We start from the raw sequence: 19,133 nt of genomic DNA, 5'->3' as shown, positions 1-19,133 counted from the left end.
CCTACACTCGCTAGGTACACGAAACTACCAGCAATATGTACAATAAAACAACCCCTTTTCCTTCTAAAGAACCTGAACAGGGGACCCCCAGATACTCACAGCCGTACTCAAACAAGATGGTAATATGGGGTGAAATTCCTACACGCTCTCTATATTGAGCCACAGAATTCACGCTTCAATTAGGTAGGATATATCAGACAACATTTTTCTACATGCCGGACACATACGCGGGCTTTCGTCCAAAAATAAGTGTCCGTAGGTTAATAAAATTTATCTTTAAAATGGTAAAGGTAAATATTAAGACGATTATCTGAAATTTTACAAAAGGTTAATTTGAATTTAAAAAGGTTAATTTAACATTAAAACGGTTCATTTTTTAATTCAAAAGCGACATATTTTAATTTAAAAAACTTAAAATTTTAATCATTTGTTCGTAGAATTTCTTTGCTTTAAAAGAACGTGTAGTTGTCTCCTAAATAACTTGAGCCAATTCGGCAGATGAAATTTAGTTTATGCCTAAATGAATATGTTAAGAAAAAAAAGAAAAAGAAAATCTTTGTATCCAAAATAATTTTTTTTTCTTCGTTTAATAACATGTGCATTAACATGCACACAAAGATTTTATTTTTCTTGTAAAAGAAATTCATTAAATAAAGCTGGGCGAGGGTTAAAGCCGTGTAAACACGTGAATACATCACAGGGATATAAGATCGTCGAAGCGTAAAGGTGGAAAACTATTTAGTCCGAAGAATGGATGATCTAATTTGGCAAACCACCCCTGTTTCACAAAAAGCGGAAACTCTGCTGGAAGTCAATACACCAAAGAGCGCTTATTTTCAGTTCAATTTACATTATGGAGTAAATTTCCCGGCATATTTCACGGTGAAAAAGATTTAGCGCTGAAAAGCGTCGAATCTCTGTGTCAAGCGGAGTATCTTTAATGTTGCTCAGGGTTTCGAAACGGAGAAGGGGGATTCGAGCCGGGAGTTTATTCAGGGAGCTGTGGGAGCAATTTGTCACGATTCGCCTTGGATTGGGAGAGTGCTACGTGCCCTCATGTCATTTAGCGCCTTCCAACGTGTCCTCCTGCTTTTCACCTCCGAAGACCGTTCGTACCGACCCCGAACCTAAATAGGTTTTCTTTGTAATCAAACGTAACTATAAGCTTAATCAAAACGCGAATATGTCAATTGTCCATGAGAAAACAAGACGCATTTATAAAAGTCGCCATCAGTCCTATTGAGACTGAGCATCGAGGAAAGCCAGTCAGTTGCGGCCGGCGGAACTCCCTGCCTTCTAAATAACACGACAAATGGCTGCAAAGTGAATGAAGAGTCGTGCAGGTCACCCGAGTGGCCGTTTCAGATAGTCTAAAGAGTTCTGTCTGATTATCGCTCTCAACGCCGATCTGTGCTACTTCTAAACCCCTTTGACTAGGTCGAGTGATGCATGCACCGGCAAGGATAAGAAACCGCACGCTATGGAGGAAACCTTGTAAATGTTTAAAGTCAAATGAGACATTAAGAGAACTAATTTCCTTGCTATCAGGTGATTCATGATTACTTCCGACTCTATTCGTTAAGATCATGGGATGTTTATATCAACTCTCAAAAATTCTGTCGAGAATTATGAACATGATTTAGCGTTAGGAAATCGTTAGGAAAAATTAATTTCCAAAACACTTCTACTACCACTTTTGGTAGAACAGTAAAACCTTGTTTTTGCAATGAAAACAATATTTTTATGGTCTGAGAATTAAATGTTAAAACGAATCCAAATTTTTTTTTTTACTTTATGAAGAAAGAAGAAAGAAGAAGAATTATTTCGTTGTTGTAATTTTTATACTTTCATTATAAATAACCTCATTTAATGTGATGATGAATGATTTATAAAAATCTTGAAATGTAATATGTGCAGAGCAAAGGTAGAAAATCCTGCAAAAATTTTGCCTTGTGCTACAACATTAGCCACTGGTAATAAATAAACAACTACTAACAAACTAACAATACTTTAAAAAACTCTAAAAGGGGGCATCGGTGGCCGCAATGGTTTAGGCGTTGATACGGTGTTCATCACCGTAAGGTAAAGGTCACGGGTTCGGATCCAGCGGCCCTGCATTTCGTTGTCTCAAAAACACAGGCACCCTGAAGGTTTCTATGACTGCAACCTGATTTTCGATTTAGCTATAGTTACTTTATTAGGGTAGTAGGTTTAGGTTCTCGGAAAGAAATGTATATCTCTATTAGTGATTTCTCCAAGATGGTGCTGCTAATCTAATGAATTTATTTAAAAAAGTGCAAGGGAGCATTCTTGGTCCTATTCTGCATACCGCTCACCATCACTGCCATTACCACCAATATGGACCGTGCTGAACAACCGCTTAGGAAGTGTGCATACAAGAAAAACTTGAGCCTTAAGAAAGAGTAGTATAAAAAGCGGAGTACAAGGCGGAATGAAGAAATGTATACTATTTACTCTGTAAAACCGTTTAGTTGCCCTCTACTTTATATAAAAAACAAGTAACTTCATAATAAGAAATTAAACAAATTTAAGCCGGCATCCAACAAGGGAGCAACCTTGGTATTATCTTTTTTATCATGTAAACATACTTTTGTACATCACAATTTCCTATGAGGAAGATATTGGGATGTTGCCTATTAACGTTTGGTGATATAATAATTAAAGCTATATGACTATTTGTGATATTGCCTATCAGTCATGAATGATATAATTATAAAAACCAGACCAACACAAGCCGGCGTCCTTTAAGGGAGCACCATTGGCCTCATGCTCTTTTTACTATGTAAACTGACTTTTGTCCATCCAAATATTCTGCGTGGAAGATATTGCGATGTTGCCTATCAATGCTAAATGATTAATGGATATATCCGAAAGAAAAGTGGCACAACTCAACAAAAGAAAATTTTACGAGAGACTGAGGGAAGTTTACTTTTTTGACTTACCTATTAGAACACGCAATTACGTTTGTTGGCAATAAAAACTGTAATGATCCATCAATATTGTGTTTTGTTTGCCCAAGACTTAAGCGAAAACACAAAACTTTAAAAATCCAGCTGTACTACGCCTAAAAGTCTACTGTTCTTTGAGTTATGACACTTTTCTTGCATATATTGGCGCTCAGTAATTAAAGTTAGTTTGTTTGCTCTAACGATAATGGTGGTAAATGAATGACTGTAAGGATATTAATTTATTTCTGATAGTAACAGACAGCATACAAACACAACAAACCAGCATAAATATCCGTTACGAAAAACATTTTTGTATAATTGATTTAATAATCGTTTTTCATAATGTGAAATTAATATAGGCGCATTATATATTAATTAATATAATTAATATATAATGATGACGTTTAAACAGGTCGAAATCATGGGAGCAACAACTGAATTTACTTTGTTTTTCGAGGCCAAAGATTGATCCAGAGTGTTCTTGAGTGTAAAAATGGTCAATACTTCTAACAATTAATTAAGGATTTTAGTTGAGATGAAAAAAAGTTAATGGCACGAGAGGGATTCGAACCCACGACCTTCGGCTAGATACGCCGCTGCTCTACCACCTGNCACTTCACTAAAGCTCTCCGTCGCCATTTCAATTGTCGTCGAGAATCCAAAACGATTACACGACAATTAAAAAATGGCAAAAGGAGGGAAAACTCATAAGGTGGGGTTGAGATGGGGAGTTGTCTGAGTGGATCGAGGTCACGAAAGCTCAGGTGGTAGAGCAGCGGCGTATCTAGCCGAAGGTCGTGGGTTCGAATCCCTCTCGTGCCATTAACTTTTCTTCATCTCAACTAAAATCCTTAATTAATTGTCTTGTATTAATTGTTCAAGCGGACCACGAAAATAGTGAATTAATACTTCTAACATTGAAAATTAAAATATTTGTAAAATTTGTACTACTTTGCTCTTATAATGGAGATAAAAATTGTGGTAATTCAGTATTTACAATATTTGGATTTTCTGTAACATTTTTGACCTGCAACAATAGAACTGAACATTGCGTCCCAGATTTGTTAGTGAAGAGCCAGAACTATCAGCACTACAGGTCATAATTCAGTTCTCATTGCTCGGCATCAAAGTGCAACGAGAAGATCCAATACCCATAACACTTTGCCCGAAAGCCAAACAGGTGGAATTTGAAAAGTGACAGACATCATTGCCATTACTGACGGCAGTTTCAGATATATGCAAATAAACTCTAAATCATGAATAGTGCTCTAAGTTGCGATCCTTTGACATGCCGGAGTATTACATTAAAATGTGTCGGTTATTATAACAACAAAGTTATTAAGGAGACCGCAGAACAGGTTTTATGTTTCTGTGAACGTCTATGTAGGTGCAGGTTCTTGCAACTAGGACAAAAAAAACCACAAGCTAGTTACTACACCAAGGAGCCGCTGGCAAAGCTGTGGAGGCTGGTTAATAGGAGAATGGATGGATTTTTGGATTTCTATAAGCTCAAATCTGCTCACGTATGTACATATATACACACATGTGCAGAGTTGTGCCTATCATTTCTTGCAGCCCACCAACAATTCCAGCTTTTTCAATTTGCAATACTTTTACCGGCAGGCCTTGAGAATCACTTTCCCAGGTCCCACATTCTCATGGTCTCTCTACATGGTCGCAAGGAATTGCACCCCTATATCAGGTGGGACACGTCAAGTAACCATGCAGGAAACATACGCGGGCTTCTTCTTTATTTTCTTTATTACTTGGGTTGATTAATTTATTTATTCACTATCTCTACTTTTTTATAATTTAATTTGAACTATGTTGAATTTTGTACAGATAACACATTTTTCTGTACCAAGGACAAAAAAAGAGAGAAAACCTCCTTAACGCTCAACCAACAATACAAAAAAACTAAAGTTCTAATAATGGTTCAAACCGCCATTAGATAAAATAGCACAAAAAATAAAACTTTTATTCTGTGGAACAGTTTGTTGAAGTCACCGAGATGTTGAAACTTCATGAAAACATTATCGCCTCTGTTCACTCTGGGCTGCCTATCACAGCTAAACAGCGTTTTTCGAATTTCGCCATCGTCTCTGGTTGACTTTTGTATTAATATTTTCTTACATTTCGTAGGTTTCCCCAATATTTTTATTATTGCGGGTTCTATTCGAAAAAACTCTTCGTGTATGGCTTGTGGAGGATAAATGTAACAAAAAGTATTCGCATTCGAAAGAGAATCCTTGCAAGATTCAGCCTCTCTTTTCACATTTTCACTTTCACCTTATCTCCGCTGTTGGACCTGTGGAAAAGAAATATTTCGGCAAAAATCCACAAAATTATCAATGGAATGAAACCAGAACATCACCACCATGTTCACAATGAAAGATTGAGGATTACCGGGTAAATTTAGATGGTAGTTCGAAATGCCTAGTTAAAAGACGACATTATTGTTAGTTAAAAGAGATCTGATTCATCTGTACACTTGTGAAAGACTAAGCTTGTATTTATTGGCACAAGCACGGATTTTTGACCATTCTTCGATCTCCAACGTTTACTTCAGATTGAAAGGTCATTAGTTAGCGTAGTTTCAGCCTTGTCCGATTGAAATCCACAAAATCAGGTTGGTATGTAGACAGCGTACACTAATCTAAAGAGCGCCTAGTCGATTCACTTCAACTAAAAAATTGGGTGTTACAAACAATACAATAGGCGTAATATGAATCTTTCAGTCTTTAGTTTGGCATATATCCTCGAGATGGACCCGTTTGAAATTTCATCAAGTTCTGGTCAGACATCGGGGACTACTACAAAATTACTCTTGTTTTGATACCAAGACACAAAGGGCAGATATGAACCATTTTACTTCAAACCAATGGGGGCAAAAGTAGATCCATTCCAGCATTAAAAACAAATGTCTAGGCCAGGGGTATGCAAAAATATTCGTTAACAGACCATTGCAGAAATTAACGGCAGAACTACTAAACCTTGGATTTCTAAAGACTTGAGTGATAATAGGACACTGCAAAGTCCGTAGGAGTATGTATAAACTACAAGCAAAACAAATCTGTGCAGGTATTTCCAACCAGATGATCCGCCCTGAACCTTTTCGGGACCATACCAAATTGCCAAAAGCGTATATCAGACAACGGGGACCGCGGTGGCAGGATAGCAAGTGCGTCCGATTTGTATTTACCATGCTAGTTGTCCTGGGTTCGAATCCCGGCAGATCCCACAGCTTTTGTGAATAATATTAAAAATGTATTTTAATGTAATATAACACAGTAATATCATTACTTGCAACAAACGAAATTTATATAAACAGAAATGCTCGTTTACTTCAAAGATAGGAGGATGAGAACAAAAGATTTGCTGCCGTCTCGAGTATGATTCTCATGATGGGTCGCATTCCTACTCGCTCCCTGTCCAGAGTGTCCTGTGAAAAGAAGTCAATACTTCAGGAGTTTGAATTTGACTAAATTTTAGAAAGTGTTATATTCAAATTTATTGGAGATATTTCGCTTTTCAAGTTACATTTTCAAAAAAATGTATACAATCTTTATTGTAACTCCCTTGTACCTCCTAAAATCACTTAACCTTCAGTAAATTTAAATACACCACAAAAAAGGAGCGTTAAAAACCCACTGAGATTCATTTGTTTTTATTTTAATTGTAAGCAAACAGAGTACAAAATCAGTTGGATTATAAACTTTTATGAGTTTTCAAAGTTTTTGTCTAAACGGTTTTTTCCTTCTGTGAATACTGAAAGAAATGGCGCTTACAGAATTGCTGCCTCCACTAATGAGCTCTCAGCACATGTATTTAATTTCACAAAGGCCAGTATTCGCCAAAGTAAAATTAACGTTTAAGTCCTAAAACTGTGATCTTTTGAACTTCTTTGACTTTCAAATGAACTTTTATTAAAAAATAATTAAAGACATAGAAAGTAAACCAAGCCTCTTTATAATAAAAACTGAACATAAGAAATGACAAATAATCTTCTAAAAATTGAATTAATTCATCAATTTTTTTGTCTTCTTGGAAAACGCAAAATGATGTCGTTTCGTGACAAATTGAACTGAACTGAGTATTGTTTAGTTAAGGTTACAATAAAAAAAAAATCTCATTGGGTCTACAATGATCTTTCTATTGGTGTAATCAAATTTACAGTAGAATTATCATTTTAGGTGATATGAAGGACTGTATGGAATAAAGTAGTGAAAGCTGAAGTAACTTGAAATGTGAAAGATCTAGAATACAGTTGAGCATCAGACTTTGGTCCATTGATACTTTTTAGTCCAAATGACATGTAGGATAACCTCCTGAAGTATTGACGTCGGTTCAAGGTACACTGTATGGAGCAGAGGAATGACAACTCATGGGTGCATTGGGCCAAAAATAAGTGTTCATTTGTAAAACGTGTATGGCCGATTCTGCGTCGGTCTGTAGAATTGAAAAACTATTTGAAATTAGTTATTTTTAAAGCCGTGTCTCTGGGAAGGGATTTAAAATAAACTATTTTCAAGCTTACTGAAAAATTAAAAAGTTTTTTTTTTTGATGAAGTGGGTAATTATTTAAAAGTGCTATCTTCCTTTGCGTGCATAACGGCTCGACTGAGCTTTGCCTTTGAACTTTTAAACTGCCAATTACGAATTGAAACGATAAAGAAAGCATCAGCTTTTGATAAATTGTTAGCTCCCTCGGATATTATTCAGCTTGGCCGAAGGATTCCTATCAGCCTAAAAGCAATGATGGGGCTGCTTGTTGCTTTGATATTCATGATATGCTTCCTACATATTAAAAGACCCCCGGCTGTCAAAATCTTACTCTTTAATTTGCCGTACTAGACCCATACGCCATATGGCCTCTGGACTAGATTATACAGGCGCGTTCAAATCGTTCTTTGATTCGTCGAAGTCGTATAAGTCAATAGGCGACCATGCTTTATAACCGGACGGTTTCCTTTTCGGCGTTTGAAATTGGGACGACTAGATTGACGAGGACAATTGAATTCAGTTTAGAGCCAGCTGTGCCTAGCATTTCGAATTCCATCCGTTTAATAATAAATTGATAAAAGTGCCATTGTTAACTGCGTTTCCTGTTCATATATAAATATCACTTTATTTATGCATATACATAAATTATACTGACGATAAGTGTAGAACATTTCAGGAGACTTTTCTACTCACCATATCCAACAAAAAACCCGTAAACCCCTGTCCAAATCTCAATGGTAAAGAAGTAATTTCAGGTTTTGGGTTTTTTATTTTTCAACTTAGTTTCACTAAATTGCTTATAAACTTCAGAATTACTGACTGTAGACAAATCTGGTTTCGGCCACCTGAAAGAACGTTGTAAGAAAACTTATTTCCATTGCAAAATTATGAAAAAATTCTGCACGAAAAATTCAGAAAAAAAACAGAAATGTCGAAATATGGAATTATTTGAAAATATTTGATTGGTAACTGTTAATAACTACAAACTCCTGGAGCTTTGCAAATTCCCTCAAAATTTCATTATTCAATTCGCTTCCAGCGGAATACCCAGCTTTTTGGATTTAGCTTTTGGAAAGCCAAACAACTTTGCATTTCGCGTGTCGTTGATGGTGGGGTTGAGTGGTTGGGAAGAGTGAGTGAAATGGAGGGGGAGACAATTTTCTGAATTGCATCTTGCATCGATTGTTCTATTCTCCAAATATCAAATTTTTCACATCCAGTTTCTTATTTAACCCTTTCATGCCAAACATTGCTTCAGAGCAATCCAAACTAAACAATTTTGTTTAAGGTTAGTAGGAAATCCTATAAAGTTAGGGCGGAGGGAGTGTTGTTACTGCTTGGTTTCTGTCCATGTATTGGCAACAGTGATTTATTTGGCGCAAATCTAATCTCTCCATCACTAACGTCACTGGATTTCCCGCTAACCTTTTTACAAAATTCCTTATGTTCGTCTTACTCTAAGGCATCATTTTGCCATAAAGAGTTAGAGGATGTAATAATTGTCACAATTAAAATTAGTTTATAAATGTTTTATTCGAGGAAATAGTCTACATCCTATATATAACCTTCTCCGAACGAGTTACTAGCCCAGTTATGCCCTTCCTATAAAAGTTTGAATCCCAGGACTAAAATTTAAATTCAGCTCATTTTCTAGCTGTTGGAGATTTTCCAACTCCCGATTGCGCATCTGAATGTCCATTGGTAAGAAAAGGTAAAAACCAAGTAGAATCAGGTCTGGAGAGTGTGGTAGGGCTTCCTAACCAAGTTTCATTATCATCTCCGGTTGTATTAGATCTCGTGTTGTCCTGGTGAAAAATTACCCCTCCTGTTCACGAAAGCAGGTTGTTTCTGGGCCAGGGGAAGAAATACTCGATACAGTTTGCTTGAGTTCTTTGGGGATGGACTGCCCAGGTGGCAAAGTTCGTAGTGCACAATGTCTGCCATACCTCACCAAACCCCAAGCATATCTTTTGTATTTATAAATGTATTGTATTGTATCATATTTAGTTTTCGCGTTTTTTTTTCGTTTAGTAACAGCCAGTTATTCGTCGCATGTGACAATCCAGTCGAAAAAGTCTCTATTTTGTGTCGTGAAAGCAATGAATAGGAAATGTCTAGACGCTGAAGCTTATAAATTTGTGAGGAACCTATTTCTCAGCTATGAAGTCGATATCGCTTACGTTGAACACCCTGGAAATCTCCAGACATGTATGACTGGACTCAAGATTTATAGCTTTCCTCAATTTGTCATCATCCGAGACAGAACATCTACCAGACAGTGTTTCATCTTCAACCCGTCATTCCCAGAAAGACTTTTCGAACCAATTTTGGGAGTGCGCACACATTTTGTTTCATCCCCGAATTGAGTGTAAACTTTACTAAATGCCTCGGCCTCCCTAGCACCGAGCTTAGATTTCTACAATAAACACACAGGAATTATGGGCTTGGAATGTATGAGAACTAAAATATTAATTTATCATTTGCAGTGTACAGTACAAGACAATTTTTCTGGTGGATGATGCATTAACTTTGCTTGTGTGACTTCGTATGTAAACAGAAATGTTGATTGACACTATTTTGTTTCGGCCGGCTAGCTGCCTGGGCTATTGCCGGCACCTCACATTTCTTCCACCTCACGTTTTATAAATGTATTTATTTTTATTTATTTAATTTTTTTTTTAAATTAGCTTTTTTGTAGGAAGTCTGGCGATCNGACTGTTTTAGTTCTTTTAGTTTGTCGGTCATTTTGTCCCAGCGGTTCTGCCAATCTTTCCAGCAAAGATTCTTCATATATTTTTTGACATCCGCTGGGCTCACGGGAGTTGACACTATTAAAACAACAAAACGGAAAAACCGCACAAGCATTTGTTGTTACCTGTTAGAAGTGAACATAAAATATAAATTTCTCAAATAAGATAAAAAACGGCTAGTTTACATCATTGCAACAATAAATCTGCACGAATTGAGCCTACGTCCCTACTCTCCCTTTGTTAATCATAGGGATCATTCATCGGTCCGTAAATCGTACCTGTTGGTAATTACGATTTGCCCATGAGCGAGCAAATATGTCCAAAACAACTGTGTAAAAACTAACTGTAGAAACAGTTCGAAAAGAAAAAGTCCGCCTTCCCTAATGTTTCAAGTTCGTCCAGTTTCACAGTTCGGTCATATAATTCCTTGATCCTTTTCCATCCAATGAAATGGATTTTTGTTCTAAAAGCTCTACTCGGAAGGAAACTGCTTTCGAAGTTGCGAAGTAATTTGTAATTATTCTATTATTCTATATCTTGTATTTGAGCAAAAGAATTACAAAAAATGCAGGATTAATGATAATAAATAATGCTGAGAATCGCAGAGACACACTGAAGATTAATTCAGCGAGGCAGACCAAAATGATCTATAACGAGGAAATTGAAGATTAACGATAAACATTGATCTACAGAAGGTAATTCCAAATATTTTAATAATACTACAACACACAAAAATAATGCAGATAAATTTTTGAAAGTATATTCACTCTAGTGTCTTCACGTCACAAAGAACTCGTAGAAAGCTCCGGAGTAAGACGTTGACAACCTGTCAAATCGTAGACAACGGAAGACGGTTTAATTTCGCCACTCACTTAACATCACTCAACCACGAACACGGATCAATACAGCATCGCATGAATTTACTCTTCGACGAAACCCGATGAATGAAAGAGCGAGGTACACGTACATGTTAATCTATAATTTATAAATTAAAAACTAGTCTTATCAATGTTCATTTTTAAAATATATAATTACAATTATTATTCGGAGATCGTGAGATGCAGTCTGGTGTGACGTAGGTTTTAGAAAAACATTTTCTTTATCCTGCCAACGTTTCGATCTTTATTGAGATCATCTTCAAGGCCTGGGATTTACAAATATTGTTTACATTTAACAAAATTCTTCGGCTAGATGCGCTGCTGCTCTACCACTTGAGCTATCGTGGTAGCTCGATCCACTCAGACACCAACTTCCCATCTCAACCCCACCTTTTGGTCATTGAAAAATGGCAAAAAGGAGGGAAAATTCAAAAGATGGGGTTGAGATGGGAAGTTGGTGTCCGAGTGGATCGAGGTCACGATAGCTCAAGTGGTAGAGCAGCGGCGCATCTAGCCGAAGATCGTAGGTTCGAATCCCGCTCGTGCCATTGACTTTTTTATCTCAACTAAAAACCTTAACACCACGAAATTAGTGAATTTAGTTTCGATCTTTATTGAGATCATATTCAGGGCCTGGGATTTATAAACATTATTTGTATCATTGTTTTTGCAAATACATGTAGGATGGGGGAAAAATAAGAATTTATACAATAATAGAAAATTTTAGATTTTAAGAAACTGAATAATACAATGTTAGAAAATTTTAGATTAAAAAAAATGAATTTATATAATGCTAGAAAATTGTTTCCTTGTTTGCTAGACAATACGTTATTTATGTCCCAACATATATAAACATAAAACATCAATATCTCACAAGACTTTCAGCACGACAAGCAAGAATGACACATCTACACGGAAAACAAACACTTTGAGTGAGTACGAATACTTTGATTGAATCTAAAAAAAATGTCTAGCATTGTATAAATTCATTTTTTTTAATCTAAAATTTTCTAGCGTTTTATAAATTCATTCTTTTTTCAATCTAAAATTTTCTAGCTTTGTTTAAATTCAATTTTTGTTTTTTAATCTAAAATTTTATAGCATTGTATAAATTCATAATTTTTTTCCACATCCTACATGTATTTGTAAAATTCAAACAATGTTTATAAATCCCAGGCCCTGAAGATGATTTCGGATGATTCGGAGATTCAATAGTTTTCATAGTTAGTTTTTTAGATTTTTCGGTTTTAATTTCAAAGTAACCATTTTTATTTTCAAATTAACATTTTTAACATCAAATTGATCAAATTTAATTTCAAAACCACCTTTTAACTTTTAAATTGACGTGTGTGTTGATTAGTGACCGTTAGTTAACGATTATTCGGTGATCGTGAGGCTTTATCGTGCTAACGTTTCAATCTTTATTGAGATAAGAGAGTAAAGCAACATATCTATGATTGCAAAAAACCCAAGCAAAATCCTACAACACTGGCTACCAGAACAAAATAAAAATAAACATAACTTTTTAGAAATGGTTTACATCAACAGAGATAAACACAGCATCAATCACAGAATACACACATGTAAACTAAGTCGCAGTTACGCCAATATCATTAATCATATTCAATATCGATAACATACATATATCATACATCACACAAAATAAATAATAAAACATATAAAATAATAATCACATTCCTCACATCAAACATTTCTACATACTCTAATTTTTCAACAATTTGGTTTTCCTTTCCCCAATTATCCCCGTCTATATAATCCTGAAACGATAATCAGGCCGAACATTACCCGTTTTTTCCTCTTTGTCGGCTCCTTTCACCTCAAAGAAACCGACTACTCATTTAAAAATGTTTTCTGTTCCAACGTCCTTCCCCACCCTTTCAAAATCCAACGTATATAAACATAAAACATCAATATCTCCCTGGCACTGTCAACACGACACCCAATAATACAGAAAACAAATATTTTGAGTGAGTACAAATATTTTGATTGAGTCTAAAATTTCTATCGTTGTATAAATTCACTTTTCTCACATCCTACAAGTATTTCTAAAATTCAAACAATGTTTGTTTATAAATCCCAGGCCCTGAAGATGATCTCAATAAACATCGAAACGTTGGCACGATAAAGAGCATGTTTTTCTAAAACCTACGTCACACCTGACCGCATCTCATGATCCCCGACATTGAATAACGGTCACCAAACACCGCGCATAATTAAAATTATTGAAATCAAAACAATATTCTTGATTGAAAACAAACTTTTCTTATGAGAATATACTATAAAATATTGGACAAATACGCTGAAAAACTGTACTTAAAAACTACCCTTCATTTTTTGTAATATATATATATATAATTTAATTGGAATTCATTCATTCCGCTGTTCGTTTTTACTTCAAGAAGAGTAATGAAGCGGGAAAACCTAAGAAAAGGCAGGAAATCTTGGAATGACGGGTTTGAATGGGAAAGGGCGAGGGAAGAAGACGCCGGAGTCTCGTTAGGCCTCCCCCCTCATAGCACAAGGACTCCCATAGGCGTTCTGGTTGTTTCCTGAGGGTCCACTAATGGAAAGTAAGGTTGCTCTTTTACAGCCACCTATTATATTTTTGAAGATGGGGTATTTTCCAGTCTATAATTACTGTCTGCTCAATACATGCTATATAAATGAGAACTAAAAATAGAAAAATTTTAATATTACACTCGTTCTTACGTTGTTTCGATTGTTTAAATTTTGTATACTCCTATCTACATTTATCCTCCAGTGGGCGTAAGTATTGTAAAAATTTTTACATTTTATGGAACGGCGAATGTTTGACCCACTTTACACAACAAATTATGAAATGGTCAAAATATTTATCGATTTTTCACCGCTTAGCTTTAGCTCCAACCTTTCTCATTTTTTCTAATAAGCTGTTTGTTTTATCTTTTTCTAAGGTGAGAGTTTTGGGAAAGATCACAAGGTACACTACTGTATTGACATCATGTATATAGTTTGTTGTTTTCCATTATGGATAAAGTTTTACGTTGTTGGCCCAAATTTACTCAGTATCCTACTGTCAAGGTTAAGCTAACAATGTATATATATATATATATATGTGTGTGTGTGTGTGTGTGTGTGTGTGTGTGTGTGTGTGTGTGTGAGACACTGGGTAAGGTCGGAGCTATGAGCTAAAATTATATCTTCTGTATCGTGCCAATGTTTCGAACTTTATTGAGATCATCTTCAGGGCTCAAAGTGTTTTCTGTGTAGATGTGTAATTCTGGTCTGTCGTGTTGAGAGTGACCTAAAATGTTTTTCTAAAGCCTACGTCACACCAGACCGCATCTCACGATCTCCAAATAATCATTAAGTAACGGTCACTAAAAAGCACAAATTATATCTTCTATTTTTCCCTTAAAATGCGTGCATATTAATGGAAAACAAATATATTAAACCTGACTTTATCCAGTGTCCCACTGACGAGGTCAGGGATCGAGTGAACAATGTATACGTGAAGAAGTTCTTCATGAGTGGAGAGTGCCCTTTGACAAATTATGACCATGTAAAATTTCTATCTTTGTAAAAAATTGATACGAACTGTAATTAATGCAATTGTTGAAAGGTTACGTTAAAAAAAGGTTTAATTGTTTAAAATTTGAGTAAAATTTGAGAAAACAAGGACTATATTATTATTTTGACAAGATTTAATATTTTATATTATATTCACTAATTTCGTAGTCCGCTTGACCAATTAATACATTACAATTAATTAAGGTTTTTAGTTGAGATGAAAAAAAGTTAATGGCACGAACGGGATTCGAACCCACGATCTTCGGCTAGATACGCCGCTGCTGTACCACTTGAGCTATCGTGACATCGATCCACTCGTACATCAACTTCCTTTCTCAACCCCACGGGTTCGAATCCCGCTCGTGCCATTAACTTTTTTTCATCTCAACTAAAAACCTTAATTAATTTTATATTAGTTTTCATTATGTGTTAAGTGTTTTAATTATTGTATGGGTTCAAATCAACATTGCAGGTGTAGTTTTAATTTTCAGCGAGGATTCACTATATTTTTCGTCATTTTCGTATGTAGGTTGACCTACTTGTGAATTTGCACCTCAAAAATGTTTAATCACAAAGAGACGTACAATTAAGTCTTTAGGACGAGTTGCTCATAACGTTTAGAAACTGTAAAATGTTTAAACAATAAATCACACGAGTTGCATTGGGGTCTTTCATCTCGTTGGCTTTCTAATCAAGAGATGAGCATCGGTTTGGAGACTAGGCAGGGAACCATTACCCTATTAACTGTTTAATGAGAAGGCACATCTCTCCTTTGTTCCTTCCTATACTCGTACATAAAGGGTGGAAAGCAAAATCCCAATTACCACATTACTTACGGCCCTAAGTTTTGGATGAAGCGGAACGCATTTTACAAAAGGTTTCCTTCCAACTTGCACAGCACGTATTTTCAACCCGTATTCGTAACGGCTTAAAAATCCATTATTTATATTATAACCCCCTTGGTGCGCGATTATTTTTCATTTTCACGTTTCCAATCGTGCTTAATTGACAACGTGTTGCTTAATTGACAAGATGTCTTCTCCCTTTGCAGATTAAAACTCTGGAGCGAGTTTTATAAATCTTTCATCACTCACGGACAACATAGTAAAAAGGAAAATTTATTATTCACAAAACGTACTGGCATATTAATAAAAACGATATTCTTTTGTCTATTTGTATAAACTAACTCAAATTTCTTAGAAAAACAATGCTCACCACTTCATCACATTACCGTCTGTCGTCGCTGGTTTACATTTTTAAAAACGTTTCGATCTCACGTCTTCTTCAGTAATGAAGTACACTTTAACAAACCAATTACATTTCAGTGCATACAAATAAAATTAATTTTCGTACAAGATACAGCAGGAAGTTGAGTATTTTCTTGACAACGTGTGAAAATCTATTTCGTCAGGCGTGTTATCATGTTGAAAATATTAAATGGATGTGACGTAGATACGCTCATATTAGCGGAGATGGGTTAACCGTAGGAACGAAATTGCCTTCTTGAACCCGCATCATACCTCGGTAAACGGATCGCCTGATGTTGGTGAAATCTTCAACTTGAAGGCACTACGTCTTCTTCAACGGGTGACATGTTGACGGACATTGAACAAATCTCGACTTCCTGACTCCTGCATATGGTGTACGGAAGCTAAAATCAATACAGACAGTTTGCCAAAAGCGAGTCTAGTATTATTAAACAAAAATAGTAATAATTATACGATTTTGAATTTTTTCTCACGATAATCCTTTAATTTCTTTATTTACCCATACTGGTTTCTAATTTATCCTAGTATTGATTGAGCTAATTAACATAAACTTTTATAGGTGTAATAATCAGTAATTAACTGGGGTTGACGCCATAGGTTAGACCGTCAATCAATCAGCACTTCTAAAAAAACATGATTTACTCCAAGCCTATGACATATTTTCGCCATATTTCAACTAAAATACCAACTGATAGAGATAGATCTGATTAGGGATAGATTGTGTGTGAGATATTCCAATGAACTTAGAAAAAGCTAAGAAACAATTCATTCATCAGGAACACATCGAGGACAAACATAGTACTTGGTCGAATCTAACGTATGGGGCCATGTTTACCGGTGTTTCAACCATTTGTACCAATTTCCGGCTGACATGGGGTAACATGAAGTTTTTGACAAGTTGGGCTCGTTTCGAATCGACAAGTCGAATCTGACGGCAGTGCCTTATCGAACCTCTAGATTCATTATGCCTCCAAAATGACCCACTGACTTTTATGCTTCATGATGTATGCAAAATCCATGGTATGGGATGGGCAATGGGCAGTGTGGGGGACAGTGATTCGTCGTTAATGATTGTGTTGTGGTGTATACTAAATACCGTGGACCTTCAGTCCACAATGGTGCGCGTCATTTAGTTAGGTGAAACCTGTATTGGTGTCGGAGTTGATGCTAACATAGCTTTGAAGCTTGGTTCAGGTTTGGGCCATTGTTCAAAAAAATTGATAAATAGGTAATAACGGTCTTTAGTAAGCCCCTCACTCTCTTAACAAACTTCGCTGACAGAACAGCGATTCTGTCTTTGATGATCCATCCAAGACTACACCCTTTTATAGATATAGAAAAATATTGTATTTATTCTCAAGCGGAAAATAATCCCACAAGTTTATCCTAATCTTGTTCCCCTTTGTACGGCAGATTGTGTCAAATACTTGGGACTAGACATAGATAGGCTTCGAAACATAGTATTTTTTTATGATGGTATTTCAACTACGAGGTCCTATGAACCCACAGAGTGCAGGTGGTTTAAAAAAATGCCCATTGGAAGTATGTTGGATTCGAATGCAGAGCCACTTAATTCGGACTTGGGACTTCCTTGGACCTCTCTAACCTACTTATTTTGCGTATAGTGTTAATGTTGCATATTGTAATTTTACGAACAATATAAACGGTATTTCTTTGTTACTTACTTTTTTTAAAGTTAATTGATTAACGCGATTTATAAAGATTAATAATAAATAATTTTTAGTCACGAGCGGGATTTGAACCCACGACCTTCGGCTAAATTCGCCGCTGCTCTAACCACTCGAACTATCGTGAGTTCGATCCACTCGGACACCAACTTCCTATCTCAACCCAACCATTCGAATTTTCCCTCCGTTTTGCCATTTTTCAAATGTCGTGTAATCGGGTTGGATTCTCGGCGACAAATGAAACGGACACGGAGAGCTTTAGTGAACATATACTTCATTTAACTTATTAAATTCATTAGATTTCGTGGTCCGATTGATCAAATAACATCTTTGAATTAATTAATATTTATGTAAGGTATTGGTTAAGATAAAAAAAGTCTGTGTCACGAGCGGGATTCGAATCCACGACCTTCAGCTAAATTCGCCGCTGCTCTACCACTTGAGCTATCGTGACTTCTACATTCCACCAGCTCAGGTGGTAGCGCAGCGGCGTCTTTAGCCGAAGGTCGTGGGTTCGAATCCCGCTCGTGACACTGCTTTTTTATCTCAACCAATACCTTACATAAAGATTTTGATAAATATTCTTTTTCTCTTTTGCAACACTCTGCAAAGTCAATCATCGTCAAAACGTCCAACTTTGTACCAAGTATAGTGGTCACATTCTATCTTTCTATCTGAACTCTCGGAATAAACTTGTAGATTCTACTGTCAAACTAATTTTGTGCATTGTCATTTTTTGAAATAAATGGGATTTGATTTTTAAACAAAAATTGTTCAATAAATGAGGACAACTTATATATTTTTATAGTTTTGAACTGATATAATTGACGATTTATACTTTACCAGCTACCAGACTTTATTCACTAACAAATTACTATTCATGCGATTCAGGGTATAAATTAAAATAATAATCCAACCAGGTTACATAGTATAATTTATTTTCCAAGAAATTGGAAAGCTGATAGTACTCTGTGATTTATACCGATCAAGAAAGGCTTTATTAAACAGAAACAAAGTTAATTGACAAGTCAAAATGCGATGTAAATTTATAAGGTGCTTCCAGTTGGTTCTATATACAACATACTACATAAGCCAAATAAGATAAGAAATATTATTTACCTGCTTTTTGTCCAACCTTCTTCGATAACTGATAATATATATTCTATATAAAATAGTCGGGTGGGTATAACGGTTTCCATTTTTGCTTTGGTAAAACGACCCTTTGCCCATTCGAAAAAGACTAATAAAAACGAAAAAAGAACACTAAATAATAAATATTTCCGGGGGAAAAGGCTGGACTTAGGGTGGGGAACTTTCCGCACTGTGAGATTGATGTTCTTCCCCTTGAATTATCAGGACCGTCACCGTTCGGGATGTTCCAATTTCAGAAAACGTATTTGCGACGGTTGAATCTCGCCCGTTCCCACCCACTCTTCCTGGTGATCTATATTACGGTTCGGATTTCTTTATTAAATTTAAATCCCCTTTTCGGCCCCACGTGACTGTA

General features: G+C 35.9%; 1 protein-coding gene across 7 annotated transcripts in view; it reads left to right on the top strand.

The window, feature by feature from the left end:
• The window catches only part of LOC106673701 (teneurin-m), a 574,800-nt gene that overhangs the window by 26,100 nt on the left and 529,567 nt on the right, over window positions 1-19,133 (top strand). The gene's annotated exons all lie outside the window — the stretch shown is intronic.

Source organism: Cimex lectularius, unplaced genomic scaffold (genome assembly GCF_000648675.2).
Source record: "Cimex lectularius strain Harlan isolate CLEC.00 unplaced genomic scaffold, Clec_2.1 scaffold4, whole genome shotgun sequence".
Classification (NCBI taxonomy): domain Eukaryota; kingdom Metazoa; phylum Arthropoda; class Insecta; order Hemiptera; family Cimicidae; genus Cimex; species Cimex lectularius.
Note: the sequence above shows the minus strand (reverse complement) of the source record. Positions and strands in the feature narration are given on the sequence as shown.